General features: G+C 49.5%; 1 long non-coding RNA gene across 1 annotated transcript; it reads right to left on the reverse strand.

Moving 5' to 3' along the window:
* Positions 1 to 8,341: 8,341 nt before the first annotated feature.
* On the reverse strand, positions 8,342 to 12,998 carry LOC114018743. Its single transcript, XR_003564002.3, has 2 exons — positions 12,818 to 12,998; positions 8,342 to 11,419 (listed from the first exon to the last, which is right to left on the reverse strand). It is a non-coding gene; the product is annotated as an uncharacterized LOC114018743 (long non-coding RNA).
* Between the last annotated feature and the right edge of the window lie 5 nt (positions 12,999 to 13,003).

Raw genomic sequence — 13,003 nt, forward strand, 5'->3', positions numbered from 1 at the left:
AATATAATAAAAAGAAATATAAAACTCACACTGTCGTATTGTTACTTATTCCTTACTTAACTATATATATATATATATATATATATATATATATATATATATATTCATTCATTCATTCATACCAGTTCTGCATAGGGGTTATAGTTACCAGCAAGTACTGGCCAGGTAACCTGTACACGAGAGTGGAGCTGAGTCCGTGTCAGATGCGCATCCGATCCTCCTGAAGGGTAGTGGCAGAACTGGAGACTCAAAGTTCTCAGACCTTAGTGTCCATTTTTATAGGAATTTCTTCCTGTGCCAGTCCGTGGAATTTGCTTTGTCATATTGTTAGTCATGACTGCTCCAGGACGGCTGTCAGGTGCTCATCAGCTTTCTTCATCCTTTGAATTGGTCGGGTGGATCCCAGTTTGCCCTCCGGTGGGGTTCTCTGGTTGTCTCCACCTGACGGCTTCTTCGGCCAATTGATGTTAAATTCCTAGGCTGGCACTTCCCTGATTATTCAAAACCCACTATTCATTCACATACATTCCTTACTTTAATAAAAACACATTTCTCATTTCACCGAGTATTGTTATTTTATTTGAGACTCCCTGTCTCTTAACATTCCTTCGGTATTGACTTTCTTTTATCATACAAAGGTGTTATTTATTTGAGACTCCCCGTTTTTTAACATTCCTGATCCAAACTATAGAGGGTGGGAGTCTCTATGTGGCATTTCTATGAGCGCCGCTCCAATTCGCGGCTCTTCGCGGGCGTTACAAAGAAGCATGTCAATCTCCATCACAAAATATCCGTTTGCAAAGTAGAGCCAATTGAACATAACCATTTGAGAAAGTCACGTTAATTGATTGGTTCACATTTATAAGCATCAATCTCAATTACAATCAAGGGAAAGCGTCAATACAGAGAAAGGAGAATCAATTGAGCGGTTTAGTTTTACAAGCGTCAATCTTAATAACAAGTGAGAGAAAGTATCACTTCAGAGAAAGCAGAGCCAATTGAGCAGTTTGCAAGGTACGGTTTGCAAGCTTTAATACAGAATTGTAAATCAATATTGCAGATTTACAATTATGTCAAATGGAAGAATTATAAATGTTATAAATGCAGATTTACAAATATTATAAATCAATATTGCAGGTTTCCAATTTATTATGAACAGAATCACAAATATTAAGAATATGCCTAAACAAGGAGACAGGGAAAGGGGAGGGACAGCAAATTGTGATGGGTCAGAGAAGACACTAGCTGTGTCAGGATTGCCCTGTGCTGAGAGCTATCTGTCACAGTGGACTGGGGTGGGTAAAACATACGGGGCGAGGGGAGCGCTGTCTGGGAGCAGGTCCCATTCACCCAGCCTGGGCCCATCACTCACACAGCCCTGGGGCTGGGCTCTAACTCCCCTTCCCCTGGCCCAGCTACTGAATCCCCTTCCCCAGCTCTCCCCACCCCTCCCTCCATCGCTGGGACCAGCTCCTCCACATGGCTGAGTCTGCAGCACAGAGCGACCCGTACAGCAGGACCCTGGTGCTCTCACTCCTGCCCCCGTGGTGCACCCTTGTGGCCATTTTAGTCCTCTCCCTGGGCAGAGACTCCCGCAAGGCAGGAAATGCCCCACTCACTTACTGGCCCCCTCGCACTCACTGGGCTCCTCTCCTCCTCTCTGTTATTTGTTAATGCGCCTGAGGAAAAGCTCTGAGCTGTGTGAACATCAGTGAAGCTGCTGCCCTCACCCAGCTCTCAGCTCTGGTCAGGATCTGCCCTGGGGGAGCTACAGGGAGACCCAGGGAAGGGGAAGACTGGAGGAAGCTGCCCACAGAAAGCAGTTCTCTGTCAGAAGGGATCGGAGAAGGTAGCAGGCAGGAAGTACCTGGCAAGGCCCTGAGCAGGAAGCAGGAGGGGATTTAAATAAACGGTCCCGGATTGCGTCACTCAGGCTCCCTGGGCTGGGACCCAGAGGAGAGGGTGGGCCTGGGTCCCCCTACCACCCACGGATGAAGAGTGCTGAGAACCCTGATAAGGGGTGGCAACAGGAACAGGAATATGGGACCTCCTTTACATCTCATTAATAATTGAACATTGATGTTAAATCTCCTCCGGTTTTGCTCTTTCCCACGTAATTATCAGTTACTGATGGAAAATCCGCTCAGATTTGGATTTTTTCCCCCTCACATACTTTATTTGCAGCAACTTCTCCTTTTTTGGAGGGAAGCTGTTGCCCTGAGTCATTCTTCATGTTAGGGACTTGCAGGGGGAGGGGGTTAAACCCCCCAGGGACCAACTTTCCCCCTCACGTCTCACAATCAAATTCTGTTCCCCTTTAGACCTGTTAAAATTGACATGTTGCTGAAGAAGGTGACTCGCCCCGTGGTTAATGAACATCAGAGCCAGGAGCCCGTTTAGGGAACAGTGTCGCCCAGCTCCTAATAGCAGAGCTGGCCAGACCCTGACAGACTGTTTTACTGCCCCAGATTGGGCCGAGAAGGAGTTGTTAGGGGGTCACCCCCACCACAGGGGCTGCTCTCTGCTTCACTACCCCTGTTTCCCTGGGCAGGACCCTTAGTGGCCACAGACTCCTGTCCCATCCCCTTGCGTACCCCTCCCCACTGTCACCACAAACTCAGGACCCCCGAATAACACTTGTGTTATGTATCATCTAGAGCCATGGCTCTCAACCTTTCCAGTCTACTGTGCCCCTTTCAGGAGTCTGATTTGTCTGGTGTACCCTCAAGTTATACCTCACTGAAAAACGACTTGCTTCCACAATCAGACATGAAAATACAAGTGTCTCAGCCACTATTACTGAACAAGTGCTGACTTTCTCATTGTTACCATATAATTGTGTAATAAATAGATTGTAATATAAATATTGTACTTATATTTCAGTATATAGTATATAGAGCAGTATAAACAAGTCATTGTATGAAATTTTAGTTTGTACTGACTTCGCTAGTGCTTCTCATGTAGCCTGCTGTAAAACTAGGTAACTATCTAGGTGAGTTGATGTACCCCCTGGAAGACCTCCGCATACCCCCAGGGGTACACGTAGCCCTGGTTGAGAACTACTGATCTAAAGGCCCCACTTCAGACTCTGAGCGCCACTGTGCTGGGTCCTGCGCGTCCACTTAACTATACAAGAGTTCCTGCCCTAGATACTCCACGGCCCCATACAAGGGTTGGTATTATTAGACATGATGGAAGTAGAGCCTCCTACAGTTAAGGTACTTAAAAATTGTTCCTCCATTGTTTATAACCTTTCTGTTCTCTGATGGGATGACTAAATCCACCCCAGGTGACTTAGAAGACCAGTCACATTACACAATGTGAATAATGACTATTCAAAGCCATTTGCTCCATGCCTGTCACTTGGGGGTTAGAGACCCTTGCAGTTTTTTCTAACTCTATGATTAACATTGTTTGTTACAGTCCTTGATGCCCCTTTGTCTGAGTGGTATCTGGAAGCTGGGGGCTGGTCAGGGGGCTCCGTTCAGATAAGAAACGGTGGACACGGAGTCAGGATTATTCCCGGTGTCACCCATTGATTTACAGAAATACACACAAAGTCCTGTTTCCTTGAACAGCAGTGGGGATTTGCAGTACACTGGCTTCTGCAGAAATCCCAAGCTCCACACTCCAGTCCTGTGCCCAAAAAGCAGCTCCCTCTGCCTCTGCTTCCTTACAGTATCACCCTACCCCTATGTCTTTTGCTGTAAGGCATTTTCTTCAGAACCTCAGCTCATTTGTGGGGATCTTTTCTGCAGCCTCTCCAATGATCAACATCCTTTTTAGACTGTTGGCACCAGAACTGTATCTAATATCAGTTCCACCAAGCCCATATACAGAAGTAAAATCACCTCCCTGCTCCTACTCGCTGCTCCCGTTTATACATCCAATGATCACATTAGGAATGGGAGTTCACGTTCAGTTGTTTGTCCTCTGTGATGCCCAAATCCTTTTTCACAGTCACTGCTTTCCAGGATACAGTTCCCTATGCTCTAGCTATGGCCACCAGTCTTTGTTCCTAGATATAGGGCCTTGCTTTTGATAGTATTAAATGCATTTGTTTTACTAATCCCAGTATACCAAATGATCCAGGCTGCTGTGTATGACTGCCCCATCATTAGCATTATTTACCACTCCTCCCAGCTGTGTTAGCCACAGACTTTATCAGCAGTGATTTTATAAAAAGAACAGGAGGACTTGTGGCACCTTAGAGACTAACAAATTTATTTGAGCATAAGCTTTCATGGGCTACAGCCCACTTCATCGGATGCATAGAATGGAACATATAGTAAGAAGATTATATATATACACACACATACAGAGAACATGAAAAGGTGGAGTAAGAGGCTAATTAATTAAGATGAGCTATTATCAGCAGGAGAAAAAAACTTTGTAGTGATAATCAAGATGGCCCATTTAGACAGTTGACAAGAAGGTGTGAGGATACCATTTCCCCATGTTAAGTATCCTCACACCTTCTTGTCAACTGTCTAAATGGGCCATCTTGATTATCACTACAATAGCATTTCAATACCTCTTCATATAATTTTCCAATAACATGTTGACACATTAAATTTAAAAAATTATATTATTTGCATCATTCTGTCAATAAATCATTTTTTTCTATTGCGCTAATTCTTTAGTGCTAGTCCACCAGCATTACAGTGTGCTTAATTAAGTTAAACTGTTTTTAATAAAGTGCACGTGGCAAGTTTTCCAATTCTGTAAGCTTATGTTTGTGTTGCTACGAGCAAGTCAGGCATAGGGGCACCAGTTTAATAATCCCGCTTAGGGTACCATAAATCCTCAGGTCAGCCCTGGCTAAACAGACCCTTTGCACACCTGTGGAGTTATTGTGATGACTCAATAATATCCCTCTAGCCCCTCAGCACCGGGCACGTCTAGGACAGACCCCCACAGACATGGCTCCTGCGCTGGGGGGCTCCCACTCTGCACAGACCAGGGACAGTGACCCATATTTAAATGTTCCCTGGCAGCATGGGGGGCGGCGGGAGGGCTCGGGGCCCCTCGGAAGGGGGTTTTGAGAAGGGACAGGAAGGAGCAGGGGAGGGCGAAGGCCACGGGAGCAGGTCCCAGGCAGACAAGAAGGGTGTGGCAGGGGAACCATGCTCTGAGGTGTCCCTAGCCTGTTTGCCAGAAGCTGGGAATGGGCGACCGGGGATGGGTCACTGGACGACCGTCTGCTCTGTTGCTTCCCTCTGGGGCTCCTGGCGCTGGCCACCGGCAGACGACAGGACGCTGGGCTGGACGGCGCTTTGGTCGGACCCAGTCTGGCCGCTCTTATGAGCACGTCGGGAGAGGAGGAGGAGGAGAAAAGCTGCCCCGGCTCCTTCCCACGAACAGGCCCCGTTCACCCAGCCTGGGCCCGTCCTCACACAGCTCTGGGGCTGGGCTCTCCGCCCTCTCCCCTGCCCGAGCCCCCTGCCCCAGCTCGCCCCACCCCTCCCTCGCGCCGGGGCCAGGCGCCAGGCTGGGACACTCCGGATGGGGCGGGGGGGGAGCTTGTGGCCACGGTGGGGCAAACGCGGGGCCGGACTCCCCCGGGACAGGCAACGCCGGGACGTGCCCCTCACCCTCACCGGGCTCCGGGGCTCGGCTGTTCCCTGGGCGACCGGCCACGCCCCGAGCCCCGCCCCCGGGACACGCGTGGGGCGCTCGCTGACGCTCCGCCTGAGCGCCGAGGGGCTGGCGTCACTTCCTCCGCACAAAAACTACATCACCCAAAATCCCCTACGCCAGGCACGGGAGTCATCCGCCCGTGACTGACAGAGCGGTCGGGAGGCGGGGTCGGCCTGGGGAGCAGCCAATGGCAGGGCGGGGCGGGGTAGAGTCGAAGGGGCGCGCGGGTCTCTCAGGCATGCGCAACAAAGCCCAGCCTGGCTGCGGCGCGTCCGGGCGGGGCGGCTCCCTGCGCGCGGCGCCGTTGCGGGGAGTCTGAGCCGGGGGGAGGCGCTGCGGTCCCGGCCGCTGAAGGGCCCCGGCGCCGCGGGGCAGCCCGGCCGGGGCGGTGCAGGCAGCTGCTCGGTGCCGGCGCGCGCCGCCTGCCGCAGTCTCTGGTCTGCCGGGGGGCGCAGGGCGCTGCCCCCGCTGGAGCGATCTCCTGCGGGGCGGGACGGGACGCTGCTCCCGGGAGCGCTGTGCTGCCTGCAGCAGCCCGAGGGAGCGAGCTGCTGCCAGTTACTGATCCGTCCGGTTGTTCTTATTTGCTGCCTTGTCCTGTTTGGCCAAAACGTGGCCGAGGGGCGCATAAAGTCGTCGGCTTCCAAACGAGCCTGCCTGGGGTACATCTGTGTCCATTACCTCTTCAGAGCGTGAGGGCATTTAAAGATCATTTATTTTGGGGGGCCGTTTACTGTGCAAACTATGTAGCAGCCTGACCTTGATACTTCTGCCCAAGTGACCTGTGGGTTGGATTCATCCTAGTGGGACAGGTGGAGGATAATTTAAACTCTTCATTTCCTTCACTATACTTCCAGGCAGGTACAATCTCTCACCATTACAGTACATCGACTCAGCAGGAGGCAATGCGCTTGTCCTGTTGCCTTGACTGAGAAAGGCTCTGATCAAAGAGAGCCTATGCTCAAATAAATTGGTTAGTCTCTAAGGTGCCATAAGTCTTCCTTTTCTTTTTGCGAATACAGACTAACACGGCTGCTACTCTGAAACCCTAATAAATGAGCATATCCCAGCGTAACAGGCAAATCTGGTAACTCCAGAAACAAACCCGGCTTTAGGGAGCATAGAGAAACGTGTCCCACAGGAGAGCCCAGAGAAGGGGCAGGGAATCTCAGAAACCATTGAAGTGGGTGAGGATTCCTGTGACTCTGTAACACAGGGAAGCAGTGTGCTTCCAAGTATGGGAGGGGCTTAGACTAGCTCCTTTCCAGCAGAAGGCTCATGCCCTTAGGCGCAGGGGCAGGAGAGGTGTTGTCAGTGATTAAGGAAACTGTCCCAGTTGTTAGCTGGCGGAGCTTTGCAGATGAACAAGAGACAGAACCCTTCCTTGGGAGCACAGAGAAATGTGTCTTAGAAGGATGCCCAGAGGAATAAACTGGGAAAGCAATAGCGGGAGTACAGGAATGTCTCCTCACTAGTCACTTGGGGCAGGATGCCCAGGACACTAGGAGGATGGCTTCCACATCAAATCACACGCAAATCACAAGGGTGTTATTACAAACTCTCCTAATTTCATCTGGATTCTTTCAATATCTGTTGCTTTTCTTAAAGCCCCAGCTCCAAGAATCCAGTGAATATAGGAGAATCTCTTTTTTTAATACATATAAAGTTTCTTGCTAGAAAAGCTTGAAAGTCTGAAGAGTTACTTTCTCTTATGGTTGAGTAGAAAAACTTGAGAATGTGACCAGAGTGAAACCTCATCACTCAGAAACAAAAATGTGATTGGTTTTAGAAAAGATCTCATGATTCCTCCAGCCAATCTCATGAATTTTGAACACTTGTGTGCTGTCAGTACTGCAAGGCCATTGATCAGTTTATGTTTCCAGGCCTGTTTTCTCCAGGTGAGACTCTAAGCCTCAGGTTTTCAAAAGTATTTAGGAATCTAATGCCCACTGCTGCCAGTGGGAGTTAGGAGCCTATACACCTTGGAGGATCTGGGCCTAAGGACCTAAATATTAAAATGAACATTCGCCTTTATCTTTTCATTTCACTCCTAGTTCAGTGGGATGGTGCCCACAGCCCGGCTCTGTGCGCAGTCCCATAGCTTGCCCGCTCTGTCTGTTTCCCTTTCTGTTGATTGTGCTGTTTTAGATAAATGATGACGCTGCTTTAGGGAGCTTTCCCTGGGTAACGGATTGAGATTTAATTCCTGAATTCTCACTGGCACAGCATAGGCACTGACTCCCTGGGTGCTCCGGGGCTGGAGCCTCAAGGAAAGAAAATAGTGGGTGCTCAGCACCCACCAGCCACCACTGTTCGGCGCCACCACCAAACAGCTATTTGGTGGCTTGGGGTCGGTGAGGGGTTGTGAGAGGGCGGAGAGCAGCGAGTGGTGGGACTGGTCCTGCTTTGAGCCGGGGGTGGGACTAGATGACCTCCTGAGGTCCCTTCCAACCCTGAGATTCTACGATTCTATGGGCGGGTGGAGGCCTCAGGGAGGAGGTGGAGTGGGGGCAGGAAGAGGTAGAGCAAGGGGTGTGCCAGATGTGGGGGAGTGGGGGGGCAGGGCCTTGGGGAAAGGGGCGGAGTGGGGACGGGGACTTGGGGTGGAGCGGGGGTGGAGCACCTCCAGGGAAAACTAGAAGTCAGCACCTGTGTGGCACAGTATTGCCAACCCCAGGCATTTACAAAGCACAAGTCAGGCTCCTCAAAATCATGAAATGTAATAATAATAAATGTTTGATTGTTTCTATTTACCTTTTGGTTGCTCAGACTTTTAGGCGGCATTTCAGTGACTTTTTCCAGATTTTCTCTGCAAGCGAGAGGGCTAGAAACTGCCATTGCTTAGAAAATGAAAGGCGAGAGTCTCACCTCATCACATGCTTCCAGGAACTGGGGCTTTAACAAACACACCAAATATAATGAGACTGGGATTCCGTTGGGTGGTGGGGGGGTCAGTACGAGGCTCTCACTTCCCCTGGGACCCCCCTGCCCCAGAGCCGGGCCCCCAGCAGGATCCGGGTTTGTCTGGACTGTGGCCGGGGGCAGGTGACATTTATCGATGCTGGTGACGAGGCCCCGATCTTCACTTTCACGCCGGGCCTCGTCCCTGGGGAGAGAATCCGCCCCTGGCTCCGCCTGTGTCCCTGAGACCCGGGGGGTGGGGGGAAATAGCCCCCTGGGGCCCCTGAGATCAGCCTCTCTACCCTCACAAGCCCTAGTCTCTATGACCTATCCCTGTGGACTTTCTATCATGCTGTCTCTATGACCCTGGAGGTTGCTTCTTCTCTAGCCACAGTCATCCTAGTACCTATGACCTGGAGGACTCCTGTCTACCCAACCCTCTTAGCTCTATGACCCCTGGAAGCTCCTCCCCACTACCTCCCTGCAGCACAGGGATGTGAGGGCTGCTGGGGCAGAATTAACAGCTGGGCTGGGGACAGGCAAATGTAGGGGTAGCAGGGAAACAGAATTAATTAACTGGGATTTGGGGGTTTGGGGAGAAGCTGGAGGCTCCACGCCAGCAGGGAGCCTGGGAGAGGGAGAGCCAGGGACTGGGGAGTGTGATGCATCCCAATATCCAGTAGAAATGAGTGGCTAGGGTAGACACTTCCTACATCTATAGAAAGGTTTTTTCTATCAGTGCAGTTAATCCATCTCTGGGCAAGACAGTAGTTAGGGTGACAAAGAATTCTTCCCTTGACCTATCTGCATCTACATCAGGGGTTAGATTGACCTAACTATGTCACAGAGGGTGTGAAAGTTTTCACAGCTCTGAGCAATGTAGCTTGGCCAACCTAAGTTGTAGGTGTAGACCAGGCCTCAGGAAGAATAAGGGTATGTCTACACTACAGTCACTACGGCAGCAGAGCTACAGCTGTGTCACTGAAGTGCCATAGTGTAGATGCATCCTGCATTGATGGAAATGTTTTTTCCATTTCTCTAGTTAATCCCCCTTTCCGAGAGGCTGCAGCCAGGTCACCGGCAGAATTCCATTGTCTGCACCGGAGGTTAGGTCCATCTCGCTGTGGCACTCAGAGCACACAATGTTTCACAGCCCTGAGTGACGTCAGTAGGTTGATCTAAGTGTTAAGTTTAGACCAAGCCTAAGATGGGTTTCCCTGAATCTAGCTGGAAACAGAGGGGCTGAGGGATTGGCCGGCAGCTTGGTGTGCGTGAGGCAGAAAGCCAAGAGAAGCAGTCGTGAGTTTGATCCCTGCAGGACATGGAGAGACAGAGCTTGCTTCAGGCATAGGGTTCCCTGGAAAGGCAGACGTGCATTTCTGAGTAAGTAAACTGCCAGCTGCTGTTTGTTTGTACTGTGTTCAGGGCACACGAATGTGTGGAAATTCTTTGTAAATAATAAAGATTGCATCAAAGAAATACCTGGCTCCTATAATCAATTTCTCCTGCCAATGGAAGAACCTAGCAAGGCCCCAACACTGGCTGACTGCTCATGTCAAAGGAGCAATGGTACAACCCGAGTCAGAATCTAGATCTATGGCAGCAAATGCGTTGGTGGGAAACATTTGCAGGGAGCTCCAGCAGCAAAGAGCCTGTGCAGCGGGGCAGATTGCTGCTCATTGTGGGCTTGAGCACGTCCAGCTGTGTGTGCTGAACAGGCCCCGTTGTCCCATCTCTCCGGCCTGACACTCCTCTGCCCAGAGTCAGACAAAACCCAGACTAGGATCTCTGGCTCGTATTTTCCCCCTGCAGAACCAGTCCACACAGTGATTATCGGGTCAGAATTGGGCCAAGGAGAAAGGCCACATCAAGGACTGGTGACATCACCATTATCACCTGACTCTGCACAGGCTGGCCTAGTTGCTGCGGGGAGGGTCAGTGAGATGATTATCAGACAAACCCTGTGTCTGGGCGTGTCCATCCGTCTCCTTATCCTCTTCTCCCAGGTTCCGGCTGCAGAGGAAAAAGTTTGCCCAGTAGCGAAGGTGCTAAGTTACCCTGAGCAGACCCAGGTTCGTTTCCCTGATCTGTGTGAAGTCAGGCAAGTCACTTATTGTGTCTGGGCCTGAATTTCCCCTCTTCTAAAATGGGGGAAACAGCCCCTCCCCATCTCACAGCCGCAGAGGCACTGTGTTGGGGGGGGCAGGGGGGCACATGGGTGTCCCCCAGATTTGCTGCTTGGCTTGTAGTGACCATGCTCTCACAGACCGAACATGCTCAGTAACATCAGCTGAAGGTGCTGCCCTCACTCTGCGCCCCCCACCCCCCACGCCGTCAGCAGGTATGGGTCATCTGTGCACAGCAGTATGGTGAGGCTAAGTTCACTGGCGTTTGTGAGGTGCTCAGACAGTGCAGTGATGGGGGCCAGGTAAGGACCTGCAATCGCTAGAGGTGCAGCTGTTTTCTGTCCACATCAAATCACAAAAACATCACATTGGGGTTGTCACAAACTTTCCTCATTTCACATTGACTCTTTCACTAGCTGGTGTTTCTCGTAACACCCCAGCTCCTGGAATCCTGTGATTATGTGACAATCTCAGCTCTCACTTTAACAAAGGTCAGTTTCTTGCTCTCAAGGCGGAGCAGCAAAGGTTGAGAACGTGACCAGAGTGAATCATGAACGCTCAGAAACAAACGAAAACGCCAGAATGTAATTTTTTAGAAGAAAAACCTTCAAGTTTCCTTTAGCCAACCTCAAGATTTTTGATTATGTGCTGCTGGCTGTACTGCATTGGCAGTGATCAGTTCATGTTTTCAGGCCTGGCTTTTCAGGCCAGGCAGTGATTAGTTCATGTTCTCCAGCAAAGGCTCTAAGGACCTAAAAATAAAAATGAACATTGTAATTTATCTCTTTACTTCACCCTTACTCCAGGGGGCCTGGGCTCATTTGCTGCTTGGGCCTACAGCCCGGCTCCATGCGCATTTCCACACCTTGCCCTCTCCGTTTCCCTTTCTGTTGACTGTGTTGTTTTCGATAAATGATCACATTAAAATTAGGGGGCTTTCCATGGGTAGTGAATACAGAGTTAAGGCCTGAATTCTCACAGTATTGCCAACTCCAAACTTTTAAAACTCATTAGTCAGAACCCCTGAAATGATGAGATCACCTTAAAAACCATGAGACTTAAAAATAATAGTTAATAATAAATGTTGGGTTCTTTCTATTTGCCATCTGGCTTCTCAGACCTTTAGGCTGCACTTGGATCACATTGTTACGTTTTTCTCTACAATCAAGGAAGCAAAAACTTCCTTTGTTTAGGAAACAAAAGCCAAGAGTCTCACCTCATCACATGCTTCCAGGAGCTGGGGCTTTAACAAACCCACCAAATAACAGGCAAAACCATTCTCTGAAGTGTCCATAGCCTCTGTTTGCCAGAAGCTGGGAATGGGTGACAGGGGCTGGATCACTGGATGATTACCAGTTCTATTCATTCCCTCTGAAGCACCTGGCATTGGCCACTGTCAAAAGACAGGATACTGGGCTAGATGGACTACCGGTCTGACCCAGTCTGGCCGTTCTTATGTTCACGAGACTCATTATAAAATCATGAATGTTGGCAACACTTTTGACACTGCATCTCCTTTACACTGATGCCAAGCTGCCTTAGCGTACGTCAGAATCAGGCCTTTGAAACACTGATTCCAGCTTAACCAAGTTTTTGGCCTGTGAATTGAATATCCCTCGACTTGGAAGGATTCGATTTTATCGGTAGATGTCAGTAAATGTTGATTTCACTGTACACACAAACCATGGAGAAAAATTTCCACTGATGATAACTGAAATTTACAAATAGGCACAGTAAAGAAAATGCTGCTTGAGAACTTACACTTTTTAACTTTTTGAATCTCTGTGTCCACTGTCATAAAATAATTATTGTCTGACTAAAATATTGTCTGACCCCCCCCATTCCCCACAACTGTGAACAATAATATTGATAAAAAATTAAACTAAAAGTTTAACTAGATAAATACAAACAAATTCGTACAAATAAATATTAATCTTATCTGTCAAAATTACATATAAAACCAAAAAGAAAAGGAGTACTTGTGGCACCTTAGAGACTAACCAATTTATCTGAGCATAAGCTTTCGACAAGTACTCCTTTTCTTTTTGCGAATACAGACTAACACGGCTGTTACTCTGAAACATATTAAACCAAATGAATTCTGCCAAGCCTAAATATCACTCCTTAGACACGCAGTTCTGTGAGCTTACCAGGACAGGGGGATGCTGATGTCCATGTGAAGCCCCCGTGACCACCCCCCCGCCCCACACACACACACACCAGCAGAGGGGGCTTGTTGCAGGATCGGAGCCTTTTGGGCACATTTCTCACCAAAGGTTCCAAGGCTGGAATGTTCCCAGTGATCTGCCTCCAGCTCAGCAAACAGCCTGAGTCAG

The sequence above is a fragment of the Chelonia mydas genome, chromosome 14, assembly GCF_015237465.2.
Source record: "Chelonia mydas isolate rCheMyd1 chromosome 14, rCheMyd1.pri.v2, whole genome shotgun sequence".
NCBI lineage: Eukaryota > Metazoa > Chordata > Testudines > Cheloniidae > Chelonia > Chelonia mydas.